Here is a 15,057-nt window from a genome sequence, read left to right on the forward strand (position 1 = left end):
ATGGATTTTCTACTCTATATTTATATGCGGTTCAAGTCAAGACCTAGGTCCGCTGGCACCAACGTTATACCTATTTAGCAGTGCTGCTTTTTTTCTTTTTTGATATCTATCTATCTATCTCCTATATATTATCTATCTATCTATCTATCAATATTTCTTGTGTGTTTATTGTATGTATTTATCAATCTCTCCCTTTATGTATTCTCTTTAGATAACATCTGTCACTTCGCACTATGCATCTTAGTTTCTATTTCTATCTACAGTAATATCTGTCATTGAGATATATATTTTTCCATTTCATAATATTACATTACGTGATAATGTTGCGGTTATTAAAACTCTGTAACTTTGTATGCTTAGCTGTAATTGATTTTATTATTTTTCACTTCATTCATATAGTTATCTATCTTCTATCTATCTATCTATCTATCTATCTATCTCCTATCTATCTATCTCCTATCTATCTCCTATCTCCTATCTATCTATCTATCTCCTATCTATCATCTATCTATCTCCTATCTATCTATCTATCTATCTATCTATCTATCTATCATCTATCTATCATCTATCTATCTATGATCTATCTATCTATCTATCTCCTATCTATCTATCTATCTATCTATCTCCTATCTATCTATCTATCTATCTATCTATCTATCTATCTATCTATCTATCTATCTATCTATCTCCTATCTATCTATCTATCTATCTCTCTCTCTCTATCTATCTATCTATCTATCTATCTATCTATCTATCTATCTCCTATCTATCTATCTATCTATCTATCTATCTATCTATCTATCTATCTATCTATCTATCCATCTATATCTATCCCACACTGTGCACACAAACTGTATGACCTCCAGCTTTGCTACATCTCTCCTTCCCTGAATTCTCCCAACTTGCCTGCTTCTCCTCTCTTCTCTCCACATCCCACCATGTTCTTTCCTCAGCAGACACAAGTAGATCAGCCCTCACACATCCTTTGTACTCCTAACCTCCTCCCAGTCACTCATCCCTCAGCACAGACAGCACATGAGCATCCTCAATAAAACTACAACTCCCAGCAGGCTTTGCACACAACCACTCCCCAGCTCAGATGGTCCCTGCTGGAGGATCTATCTGGAAAGAGCAAGCAGGCAGGCAGGAGTGTGAGAAGTGCTGGTGCTGAGAGCTCCCATCCCTGCTGAGGACTGGGACACAGGCTGCAGTAAGTACTCCCAGAATTGTTACATTGTTACAGAGAGTGTCACACTGGGCATTGTTACCCTGATAACAATACATCAGCTTTATTCTAAGTCCAGTAGCCCTTGCTGCTTGCTGTGCATGCTCACTACAGTCACATATACTGCATGTGCTATTATATACTAGAATCATTGAAGTTTGTATAGCCTTCTATGGGCTGCTATAATAACCAAGCACGTTACTTTTGGTTGCACGCTCTCCGTTACTGCAATGTATATATATATATATATATATATATATAGTTAACCCTTTGCACAGATTTCATTAGAAATGATTCCTACTCGTGGCATTACTGTAATTCTGCTGCCGAAGCACCGGCGTATTCCCCTCGGGATTATCAAATTTCCTCGGAGAATCCTCAGTATCTCTGGGTTACACATTTCTATTTATCGTCTGCCTCCAACCTGCTCTAATCTGGAGAGTAGCGCTCCTTCCTCTCTGGCCTCGGGGACTGTGCAGGCAGTGGACTCTTCTCACAGCCATCAGTCACTAGAATGACTTTTTTTTTTTTTTTTTCCTTTTTATATATACGGACATTGTTTTAAGTGGCTCCTTTAAACAGCTGCCATTGATCTGATTTATGAAGGTTAAATGGATCCTGCTTCTTCCCGTCCGGCTGGTATTAAGTTTCCGTATGGATTATAGAGCTGGAAAGTGCTATATGATTAGTGACTGGGAAAGGCAGGTATAGATTATTGATCACATTATAGGCTATGGCATATAGCAATATGGGCGGTGGTAGAACATAACAATATTTAGAAGAAACTTTGGAAGTTTGGGGGGGGGGGGGGATCTACTTTCTCAAGTGATCTAGAACTAGTGTACCAAGAAGCTATTGTATTATTGTAAGTATAGGGAGGCAAAACAGGAAATTACTGGGGGGGTAAATAATTAAAGTGTCACTGTCGTTTTTTTTTTTGTTTTGTTTTTTTGCAGAAATCAATAGTCCAGGTGATTTTAAGAAACTTTGTAATTAGGTATTAGGCAAATATGCCATTATCTACATTCAGAAAGACTTTCCCCAGGTCCCCCCTCCCTCCTCTCTCTCTCATTCACTGCTCATTATCAGGAAATTACGTCTTGTTGCATCAGATGTGCTCCTGTCTGTTCTATGGAGAGGGGAGGGGGGAGGGAGATTAGTTGCCATCAAAGAACAAAGAATTACACAGCGGGAGCTGCATGAAAGCCTTTATTCAGAGGTCAGAGAGGTCAGTGCTGACTTCAAAGGAGATAGCGAGTGATGTAGCTGTCAACTAACTCTTTGTGGTCCTGTTTTGGTGCCTAATCTCCCTCCACCGCTCCCCTTTCCATAGAGAACAATGAAGACAGGGGGAGAGCTTCAAACTGCTTTCTCATGATAAAAATGCATTTTTTGGCTAATAAATCCAATTACAAAGTTTCTTAAAAATGCCTGTACTATTGATTTCTAAATAAATAAATAAATAAATAAACAAGTTCTTTTGAAGGGATTATCCAGGTTTTCAAAAATTTGTGATTTCTGTGCAGTTCCTCGTACCACAACTACTAAAAGTACATAGAGGGCAGAAATGGTGCACATGTAAACACTGAAGAAGCTGTGGTGCTGGTCCAAGCACCATGGCCTCTTCAACCCCTTGAAACAGATGATTGACAAATGGTTCAGGAGTTGGACCTTCACTGATTTAATATAGATGAAGAGTGAAAGAGGAGTTGTGGCTCAGCATTTGTGCTTCACTCTGGCACACCTCACCACTCCTTCCTCCTCCCTCTTTTTCATGAATATTCTCTGCTACCCAGCCTCCTGCTCGCTTAGCTGTCAGTTTCTCTGATTGCAAATCATTCCTCTGTAGGCATCTGTATCTGGAAAATAGGTCATCCATTTTGAAATCCCTTAAAGGGGTTGTTCGATGGGATAAAATTAAAAACCACCAATCCCTCTCTACTGCCATTCTGATGGTGCCTGGGTGCCTGCTGCCCACTACTTCTTGGTCTCCATCTTGGCACAAGGAAGGTGTCTATTAAGCCAATCACTGGCTGGGATGGGTCACAGGTTCGTACAGTGATTGGCTAAGTGTCTTTTTCGGTTTACAGTGAAACCTCTTTGGGAATAAAATGTCCATTATGAATAATGTAGGGTGGACTGGCAGGTGATGGGTTAAGTGGGCAGCGGCTACATTCTTGCAGAGGAATAAAAATCTGCAGCAAGAATCCAGAGCCATAGGCCATAACAGTACCATGTACTGTATAGTGTAGCGTATAGTTCGGGTAGCGTATAGTGATTCTGTTCCAACACAACTTGACAGTATCCAGAAAAGCATCTAGGATGGATAGCTGTTCCCAGGAACCACATTCACTTTAATTAACTCTCATTCACCTCAATCCACTAAAAGTCAGATGGGTGTAAACTTAATTTTTAAGATTTGAATAAATATCAGATGATGGGCGTGATTATACTGACAGGGGGTTGGACTGGTTTACATTGAGGGACAAATATCTCTAAAGCACACCCTGACTGTATAATCACTCCCATCACCTGATATTCCTTACTAATGTTAAAATGAAGTCCATGCCCATCTGACTATTAAAGGAAATCTGTCAGCTCCCGGGCCCTACCTAAGGTGCTGACAGTGTGCTGTAGCACATCTCTACTATAATGTGCTGTCTTACATCTCTACTATAATGAAGAGTCAAAGAGGAGTTGAGGCTCAGTGTTTGTGCTGCACTCTGACATGTCTCGCCCCTCCTTCCTCCTCCCTCTTCATCTTGAATTATCAATGCTGCCCGGCCTCCTGCTTGCTCAGCTGTCAGTCAGTGTTTGCCAACAGAGGACTGATCAGAAATCAGATATACTTGGAGCTGTTGTCTTGGGGTAAATCATCTGTCCAGAGAACATCAGCATGTTTTTCTTTGTTTAAACCCCCCGGATGGTATTGAAATATAGGTCTTTATTTTTTTTCTCATTTTTGTATCATTTTTAACAGTGCAAAGAGTTCCCAATCAGAGCCTATTTAGTTCTCTAGACAGATGAGTTACCTCTAGAATCCAGCTTCAACACATTTAGTCACAGAGATTCAACTGTATCTGAGTGTTTCTGTCAGGCATAAACTGCCTACAGAGGACTGATCTGCAATCAGACACCGGCTGACAGCTGAGCGAGCAGGAGGCCGGGCACCAGAGATAATTCATAAAGAAGAGGGAGGAGGAAGGAGTGGTGAGGTGTGCCAGAGTGCGGCACAAATACTGAGCCACAACTCCTCTTTGACTCTTCATTTCAGTAGGAGACCTGAGATTATGCATAATTCACTTCACAGACAAACTACTAAAAGGCACCATGCTCACTAAGAAACTGCAGCTACAGCACACTGTCAGAACCTCAGATAGGGCCCAGGTGCCGACAGGTTCCCTTTAACTGAATTGTCAAACAAACTATAAACCCACATATCTCAGGAATGAGCAGTGTATGAAGAAACAGTAAAAAGAAAAATGTACAATTATTTGTTGGCCACCACTATGAACCCCCCCCCCCCCCCCCCACACACACACAAAAAAAAAAAAAAAAGTATGTATATACAGTATCCTCTCCATAGGGCATATCTCTGCAAATCTAATTTACCTTCCTAGAAATGTGTTAAATGCTTGACAGAATTTTCCTTTATATGGGGCAAACATTCACTCTATTGCCCTAGCTATGTCTCTAAATACAGCGGTACCTTGGTTTAAGAGTAACTTGGATTAAGAGCATTTTGCCAGAAGAGCTCACAGTTTTTCAAAATTGTAACTTGGTTTAAGAGCATTGCTTTGGTTTAAGAGCTCCCTGTACTGGGGGGGAGGGGGAGTGGGGGAGGGGCATGGTCTGCATAGCGGGGTCTACAGCCCTGTACTCTGACCCAGGAAGTCTTCCCTTACCTTTCAAATCATAGCAGATCTACTTCAGGCTGGGGCTTGCATCAGGGGACAGGACTGTGGAGGGAATCTCTCCATAGCTGTAACCCCTCTCTCCACGGACAGAGAGTGCTGCATTTATGTGTGCACATCTGCCCTGCTCATTGCTTCATGCTCCCTGCAGTCTCTGTCAGCCCTTGTTTTTCCCATCCTCTCCATTTCTGCTATAATGTGCCTGCACTTACACTCAGCTATACACACTGCTGTTATACTCTGTATGCACTCACACTCAACTATACACTCTGCTGCTATAATGTGCCTGCACTTACACTCAGTCATTCAAACTGCTGTATATAAAGTTTCTGTCACTGCCCTCCTGCACAGTTCTATGATTCTCACTTCCTGATTGAGCCATGCTGAACACACCCCCTTCCCCATTGCTGTCATGTGACCACACAGACCTCTGACAGCAGCCCTGCTTCTCTATTCTAGCCTGTTGTACTTCGCTCCTGCATTATGGGGATCTGCAGTTCCATCCTGTATCTACAAACTGCTGCGTTTTTTTAGGTTTATGCTCTTACTATACATTATACTCCACATGCTCATTGCTATACTGTACAGTAACTTATAATATCACAGATTCAGCTGTTTCTCATATTTTTTTTTTGTTTCCATCTGTTCAACCCCAAAAATCATTATTTTTGGGGTGTTGAACCAATTGTCTGTATATCAGTGATTTGGTATGGAAAAATCTGCTTTGGTTTAAGAGTGTATTTAGATTACAAGCGCGGTCCCGGAACAAATTATGCTCGTAATCCAAGGCACCACTGTACTCTCCTTAAAGGGCAACTCCAGTGAGAAAAGATTTCTTTCAAATCAACCAGTGTCAGAAAGTGCCAGAGATTTGTAATTTACTTCTGTTAAAAGTTCAAGTTCAAGTCTTCCAGTACTTAGCAGCTGCTGTATGTCATAGACATAGATGTGCAGGGCATACATCAGCTGATAAGTACTAGAACACTTGAGATTTTTTTTTAATAGAAGTATATTACAAATCTCTGGCATTTTCTGACACCAGTTGATTTGAAAGAAAAAAAAATCACTGGAGTTGCCCTTTAAGTGATTCAAGGCAGGGAATCTAGCACCTTCATAGGGCTCCATACTAGACTTGCTATGTGGCTTCCCCGCGTTATACTAGTCTGAGATAAGACAGTAAGACTGTGAACACAGGACGGTGATTGATGACAATTTATATACCAAGATGCAGAATGTGTTGGCCCTATATGTATAACACGAATAACATAGCGGTATAGCATCTGTGTAATTGTGTTACGTCTCTATGTCTCCGGCGTGTCACCATATCCTTCCCATTGTCATATTGTGACATCAGCTTCTCTCTGCTACAGCGTGACGCTTCAGACGGCCTTATTTCTAGTGAGTTGACAGCGAAAGCGTTTTTGCTATTCCATTGTGACATTGTGATTTAATTATTACACGACAAGCTACGGATGTAGCAGAGCCAGTTATGTCTATGAATTACTTTATCCGGCCCTAATATGCATGATAACACATTAAGGATGGTAACCTGAGGTTATTGAGCTCTGCTACATCTGGTACAGGTGAGCTCTGCTACATCTAAGAAGGATGAGCTCTGCTACATGTGGTAAAGGTGAGATCTGCTACATCTAAGAAAGGTGAGCTCTGCTACATGTGGTAAAGGTGAGCTCTGCTACATCTAAGAAAGGTGGGCTCTGCTACATCTAATAAAGGTGAGCTCTGCTACATCTAGTAAAGGTGAGCTCAGCTACATCTAAGAAAGGTGGGCTCTGCTACATCTAATAAAGGTGAGCTCTGCTACATCTAGTAAAGGTGAGCTCAGCTACATCTAAGAAAGGTGGGCTCTGCTACATCTGGTAAAGGTGAGCTCTGCTACATCTAAGAAAGGTGAGATCTGCTACATCTAATAAAGGTGAGCTCTGCTACATCTAAGAAAGGTGAGCTCTGCTACATCTAAGAAAGGTGAGCTCTGCTACATCTAAGAAAGGTGAGCTCTGCTACATCTAAGAAAGGTGAGCTCTGCTACATCTAAGAAAGGTGAGCTCTGCTACATCTAAGAAAGGTGAGCTCTGCTACATCTAATAAAGGTGAGCTCTGCTACATGTGGTAAAGGTGAGCTCTGCTAACTTCTAAGAAAGGTGGGCTCTGCTACATGTGGTAAAGGTGGGCTCTGCTACATCTAGTAAAGGTGAGATCTGCTACATCTAAGAAAGGTGAGCTCTGCTACATCTGGTAAAGTTGAGCTCTGATACATGTGGTAAAGGTGAGCTCAGCTACATCTAATAAAAGTGGGCTCTGCTACATCTAATAAAGATGGGCTCTGCTACATCTAAGAAAGGTGGACTCTGCTACATCTAATAAAGATGGGCTCTGCTACATCTAATAAAGGTGAGCTCTGCTACATCTGGTAAAGGTGAGCTCTGCTACATCTGGTAAAGGTGAGCTCTGCTACATCTGGTAAAGGTGAGCTCTGCTACATCTGGTAAAGGTGAGCTCTGCTACATCTGGTAAAGGTGGGCTCTGCTACATGTAAGAAAGGTGAGCTCTGCTACATCTAAGAAAGGTGGGCTCTGCTTCATGTAAGAAAGGTGAGCTCTGCTACATCTAAGAAAGGTGAGCTCTGCTTCATGTAAGAAAGGTGAGCTCTGCTACATCTCTGTGATTTCTGTAGTTTTGGAGTTTATATTGCGGACATTACAGTTCCTCGTTTCATTAGCTGCAGTGTGGTATCATTCACGATTGTGTAGTTGAATGGATTCTATACATAGTGAATGAGGTTTAAGCAGATTAGTGGATTATCTTCAGTGTCTGCCTGTATTAGCTTATCCATATGGTCAGCCCTATGGAGAGGATACCGTATATGCATACTGGTTTTTTTTTTTTGTTTTTTGTTTTTTGGGGGGGGGGGGGTCATTGGGGTGGCCAACAAAATATTGCACACCTTTTCTTACTGTTTCTTGACATTCTGCTCCTTCCTAAGATATGTGGGTTTGTAGTTTATTTGACAACTCAGTTAATAGTCAGATGGGCGTGAACTTAATTTTAACATTAATAAGAAATATCATGTGATGGGAGTGATTATACAGTCGGGGGTGTGCTTTAGGTATACACGCCCCTCAGTGTAAAGCAGTCACACCCCTGACTGTATAACCACGCCTATCATCTAATATTTACTTCCACCATAAAAATTAAGTTTACACCCATCTGTTAACTGGATTGTCAGACAAACTACAATCTTACATACCTTGGTAACTTGGGGGGCATATAAAGAAACTGTAAAAAGCTGTGTGGTCAGCGTACACTAAGCTGTTTAAAGGGTATCTGCACCTCTATATCAAGCTTGAGGTCAAGTGTCAAGAAGGTGTTGCCAAGCCACAGCATGCATGCCTCCTTCCTCCCCCACTTCTGTCTGTTTTGACTGATTGATGTACGGGGCTGAGAAGTAAATATCTTTCCATTCCTCCCACTGTAGGTTGTAAAATCATTTTATGTTTTTTGTTCTTACTTTATGGCTGCCTGGAAAACATGGTTATAGCCATAAGCTTAGGCCTGCATCTAACTTCTTCAGTCACCGGTAGTCAAATGGTGCATGCTCAGGAAGAACCAGAGCATGCGCAAGGTTGTAATTTCCTTCTATTTACAAATCTCAAGCCTTCCAATACTTATCAGCTGCAGTATGTCCTATAGGAAATGGTGTATTCTTTCCAGTCTGACACAGTGCTCTCTGCTGCCACCTCTGTCCATGTCAGGAATGTTCAGAGCAGGAGAGGTTTTCTGGTTCAATGTTTTTTATTAGATTTTTTAAGAACATATAACAAAAGAGAAAATTTATAAGCACTGAATTTAGTGCCAACAGTAAACATGTTTGTACAACAAGCTAACATATGAGTTAACAAAGAATATAGAAACAACAGTAATAACATTAGGTATATTTTATAGGTATAAAATTATGGTAACATATATCTACCCAGGAACATCAGACAAATGCTGGAGGAATTGTGGCGACCGCGGCACGCTCTTCCATCTACTTTGGCAGTGCCCTATAGTGAAACCGTATTGGGACTCATGTACTACAATCATTAATAGAGTACTACAGGTGCAGCTGCCCCTGGGGCCCCACATGATCCTTCTTTTCTTGGATACCCAGTCTATTTCTCCCACAATCAGACCATTAGCTTGTCTACTATTCATACATGCAAAAATAGTGTTAGCCAGATACTGGAAAACTTGTACCCTCCCTCCGGAAAATGAGTATATAACTGCAGTAAACTCATCTTTCCACTTTGAAAAGGTTTTAGCATATGGCGCCGGCTCCACACAACCTTTTCTACGCAAATGGGGTTTATGGATGGAATCACCATACTGTACACACACACAATGAGCAGCTCACATATGGGCTTTGAGGACATTTACATTATATTATAATATATTATTTTTTTCTCTTCACCTTGTATATCATCTTGACTGTAAAACCAGTATACTTTATACTAATTTTCTCAGGAGGTGCTACACCTAATGTAATTCTACCAGGAGAGGTTTTCTATGTGGATTTGCTGCTGCTCTGGACAGTTCCTGACGTAGACAGAGATGGCAGCAGAGAGCACTGTGTCATACTGAAAAGAACACAACACTTCCTGCAGGACATACAGCAGCTGAAATAATTGAGATTTTTAAATAGAAGTAAATTACAACTCTATATAACTTTCTGGAACCAGCTGATTTGAAAATAAAAAAATTGCTAGAAATTAATAGATTAAAGCAAGAGTCTAACAAATGGTCTAGACCTGCAGCATCACCCCCCTCCTCCCCCTTCCCTCTCCTCTCCTCCATGTCTTTAGTTAGTTTGTTACTTTGTTGAAAAGGTTGGTGAACATCATTTCCAGAGAGCCTGCGGGCAGAGAAAGGGGGAACTACAGGCTAACACAAAGGTTCTAAAGACGCCAGAGGGTCGGGAGAAGCAACAAGCCTCTCTGCGCTGACATTTAGTACAGGTGAAGGGAACGCTAACAGTGCCCCGACTCCTCAGGAGTATAAATTGAATAAATGGCTTTAACAATAGAGTTTAATAATGGAGCTGGAGCAGCTCTGAAGGAGATGTCAGACTTCTCTTATTCTGGCAGCTTCACCATTTTTATATAGTAGTAAAATCGGAAAAAAGTGACGTCTCCGCACTTCATTTTATACATATTTTACATTTAATTGGAACCGTAAATGGCAGAAAGATCAAAACCGTCTCCGTTGTTTGTCAGGGAAGGGTCATGAAACCATGGAAACTTCGAGGGCTGGAGACGTGGAGGAAAATATAATAAAATAATAAAGAGAAGAGAATAGACTGGGTAAAAGCTCGGTATGGGCGACCTCGCACTTATTCATGGGTTTCCGGCCATCTTCTTACATAGGAAGATCACACGGCTTTGAACTTTTCCGCAAACTAAGCGGCTCCATTTTTTTTTTTCCTGGATCTCATATTTAATGCATCATTCGCCTACGGAGGCCGTTTCTTCTCTCTCCTATAGGGTTAATAGAGTGATTTAATATCCCACATATCATTTGGAAATTTAGCATGTCAATGAGACCTTATTATGCATTGCCAGATCAAAGGCATAGAATAATAGCAGTGAGGGGGAGATCCCCGCTCTGCAGGGTACAGCCGAGGATTTACCCGCGCTAAAGCCACACATCGGGACAACGTCGGCAAAGGGAAATTAAAATGAATGAAAAAATGATGAAGATAAAGCTGCGGCGGGCTCGGGCTTCACAGTAACATCTGCTGTGTGTGCAAATGGGATTTACATAGTGACAGTGCGTGCCGTCATAGCCCAACATTATTCTAAAATTCTTTGGGATATATAATTCGCTTAGGCTAGGTTCACACTGCGTTTTCAGCATCCGTTTAACGCATCCGTTTTTTGCAAAAAACGGATTGCAAAAAACGGATTCATTTGTGTGCATCCGTTTTTCCATTGACTTCCATTATTAAAAAAAAACGGATCCGTTTTTTTTGGCGGACCAAAACGGACCAAAAAACGTTGCTGACCCTATTTTTCTGGACGTTAAAAAAAACGGATCCGTTAAACGGATGCTGAAAACGCTGTGTGAACCTAGCCCTACCTGATCCATCGTCCATGACTTGCTTCAGCTTTTAAATGCTGTTAAAACACTTTTGCACCTTGAGAAAGACAAGATTATCAGGAACAGGGTCATAGCCTAAATTTGCCAAAAGTGCTCCGAAGTTTGCCGTAAAGTGAGCGAGGTAACAGTTGGTCTAAACTTAGACTAGACAAGTGTTTCTCAACTCAAGCGACCTCAACAAGAAATGTTTTGAGGATTTATATAGTATTTCATAGGTGATATAATTATAGTCAGAGCATCAGGGGTCACTATGGGTGTTTTCTGTATGAGATAGGTGCCCCCAACAGGTCATGATTTGAGACTGAGTAGAGATGATCGAACATCGGGAATTTTTAGGTTCGATCTAACTCAAACTTTCTCGAACCTTCGTCATTTAATTGCCGCAGTCTTCCATGGGGAAGGTGGAGACAGCCCGAGTACCACCTGGAAAACAGGGATACAGCCTAGGTTAGCTTACCTCTCCTTGTGCCCGTGGTGAGCGGCAGGACGGTCTTTAGGACCCCTGCCAGGCTCTGGGATCTCAAGCGCTGACACGTAATGACCTGGCTGATAGACTGGCCGTCCAGCCAGTCTATGACTGGGGCAGGACTGATTGGCTGAGCGGCCAGTCCATCAGACGGGTCAGGCCTTTCCCCCCGGGGGAGAATGCCTTCCGGCGAGGGTCCCAAGGCTGGTCCTGCCAATCAACATGTGCTTCGGTAGAGGTAAGTTCCTACTTGTAATCAGTTTCCCTCCTCCCCCTGCCTGCTGCCAGATTTTATAATCTTTAGACTAGACACCTTCTAGACACCTAGACACCTTCGATAATAGTTGGGCAGATAATAGTTTGGAAACATTTATCTCTCTTATCCTCCCCACAACATGAACATTTAGCATTGCTGAGCATTCTTGTGTTTTCTATGGGAAGGGGTAAGTGGCAGCCAGACTGCACTTTTGGCATACAGTATATCTGTCCGAGAACAAGGGGGTCGGGATGTGAAATTCTATCACTTTCAATCTCCCTACTTTATACTGACGTTGTGGCTGGTCATAAGTATAAAGTTTATGGGGCCATTAAGACACTTTGACAAATCTGATATATTTGAAGATCTTCAGCCTGGAGGAAGCGCCATATGCGTGAAACCATTGTTGCTGTTACCTATCTATGTGTTGGTGTCCTGTCCACGTGATGTTACCATCAAGAAATAAAGAAAGCTACATTTTATCGGTTAGTGCCCTTCTTTCATCTGTCAAGTTTCAATTGTATTATCATCAGCTCTTGCAGGTGACACTGCTGATGTAGCAAGACCTGCACAAACATCAGAGACTTTAGTATAGAGTCTGTCAGCCACATGATCTGAATAGTGCCGATCGCTTTCTCTACGAATTAGAAACTATTAGTAAATCTAAATGTGCAAGCGCTTGTATAAAGAAACAATGGACCTAATAGTATTGCCATATGGTGCAGATTATAATTATCTTGCATAGATTTGTGTTGGACTATTATGTCCTAGTTAATAATTGAAAACAGTAAAACACCTGTCACCTGTTGGCACACTTAAAGGGAACCTGTCACCCCCCGTGCCGGGGTGACAGGCTCCCGACCCCCCGTTAGAGACCCCTATACTTACCTCATCCCGCCGGGTCCCGCTTCTGGATTCGGTTGGGTCCCGGAGATCTCAGCCGCTGCAGCCGGGCGCACGCGCTGACAGATGAGTCCAACGCTCATAGAGAATGACGGAGCGCTGGACTCTCCTGTCATTCTCTATGGGTATTGGACTCATCTCTCAGCGCGCGCGCCCGGCTGCAGCGGCTGAGATCTCCGGGACCCGACCGAATCCAGAAGCGGGACCCGGCGGGATGAGGTAAGTATAGGGGTCTCTAACGGGGGTCGGGAGCCTGTCACCCCGGTACGGGGGGGTGACAGGTTCCCTTTAAATGTTGAGATATAGTATATATGTCTGTGAAGGCATTGTTAAACCAAAAAAGAAATAAAAGTATCATAGTTTTTTTGCACTCTGCACCTCATTGACAGCAGTAAAACACCTGTCACCTGTCCCCATATATTGTGTTTGGAGTGTATTGTTGATAGATAACACACTAATGCTCCATCTATACTAAATAGATCTCAGATCTGTATATAATAATAGATCATTATAAGAGAGAACATTACTTTATGCCTCTGATACCCTCCATGTATTTATATTGTTCTCATCTTGATTTAATAGCATTACGACAGAGAATAACAAGTATATAATGGAGAACACAGACATTTAGATGGAAAACAATGCCCTCATTAAAGTCGGTTCACTCCTTTATTTGCAAGAAAATTTTGTTTGTTAATTAAAGAATTAATGGAAAACCCAAGGCTTCCTACACTCGGAGTTCTAGATGTTATAATAGATTCCATTACATGGCGTAATTCCTCATTGAATGCTTAGCGAATACCGAATATGATGATTTTTTAATGGTTACATATTTTCAAAGAACAAATATCTACAAACAACTGTGTGAATAATTACCAGGATATAGAGGTTAGTTGTATCCGATGTAATATGATTGGCTCAAGGTTTCCATCAGACTGAGACGTTCTTTAAAGTTGACCTGTACTTCCCAAAAAGTTTTCAGAATTCTTGATCTATTTTGATAGATTAATATGGGGACTTTGGTTTCTCACTTCTGCTATTGAGCCTATAATTGTAGCTCCAGTCAAATCTGGGACACAGGACTTCTGTTCTCATGATGGGTTGGGGTCCAAGCAGTGAGGCCCCGCAGCGTTCAAGCACTTGCCACTTACCCTGTATATATATATATATATATATATATATATATATATATATATATTATATATATATATGTATAAGCTTAACTTCTAGGAAAGCCCCTTAAATGACAGACAACAGCTCTGATGTGCTGCATTATACTCAGATAATGGTCTGTTTGCAGCTACCTGGTTCCATCAATTGGCTCCTATACACTTCTGTCTTCATAAAGTACAGCCATACTGGAAGTATGTGCTTCCAATGGAGTACTTAAAGGGGTTATTCATTGTTAGAGAGAGAGAGAGAGAATAACTTGGAGGAGTTATCCTGCATTAGAAAAACATGGCCACTTTCTCCCAGAGACAGCTCAACCCTTTTCTCCAGGTCAGGTGCGTTTTGCAATTAAGCTCCATTCGTGTCAATGAAATTGAGTTGCAAAACCTGCACCCAAACTGAAGACAAGAGTGGTGCTGTCTCTGGAGGAAAGTGGCCATGTTTTTCTAAGCCTGGATAACCCCTTTAAGTTATTTTCTCTCTCTCTCTCTCTCTCTCTCTCTCTCTCTCTCTCTCTCTCTCTCTTTCCATCTATCTATATATGCGCCGATATATTGTGGTTATTTTTATTTATTTATTTAATTTTTTTTAAATTTCTCATGTTCCTATCTATTAAATAAAAACACTTTTTCTTTCAAATCAACTGGTGTCAGAAAGTTATACAGATTTGTTTTTTACTTCTTTTTAAAAATCTCCAGTCTTCCAGTATTTATCCGCTGCTGTATGTCCTGCAGGAAGTGGTGTATTCATTCCTGTCTGACACAGTGCCCTCCCCTGCCGCTGCTGACTCTGGATTCCCCTCCCCACTGGACACTTGTAATGTTTTGTACCAATTGGTCTTTTCTGCTACAACTCCTTCTCCACATTGCAGAGGCATAGGGTCAATTTACACAGAAAGTTTATATGACAGATTATCTGCCAAAGATTTGAAGCCAAAGCCAGGAAAGGATTTGAAAAGAGGAGAAATCTC

At 41.6% G+C, this 15,057-nt stretch overlaps 1 protein-coding gene across 1 annotated transcript in view; it reads left to right on the forward strand.

The window, feature by feature from the left end:
• The first annotated feature begins 1,104 nt into the window (after window positions 1–1,104).
• TMEM74 (transmembrane protein 74) overlaps window positions 1,105–15,057 on the forward strand; it is a 40,189-nt gene continuing 26,236 nt past the window's right edge. Inside the window, exon 1 of the mRNA XM_069957198.1 lies at window positions 1,105–1,210. The gene's annotated coding sequence lies outside the window, so the exon portion shown is untranslated. The remainder of the gene's footprint in view (window positions 1,211–15,057) is intronic.

Source organism: Dendropsophus ebraccatus, chromosome 2, assembly GCF_027789765.1.
Source record: "Dendropsophus ebraccatus isolate aDenEbr1 chromosome 2, aDenEbr1.pat, whole genome shotgun sequence".
NCBI lineage: Eukaryota > Metazoa > Chordata > Amphibia > Anura > Hylidae > Dendropsophus > Dendropsophus ebraccatus.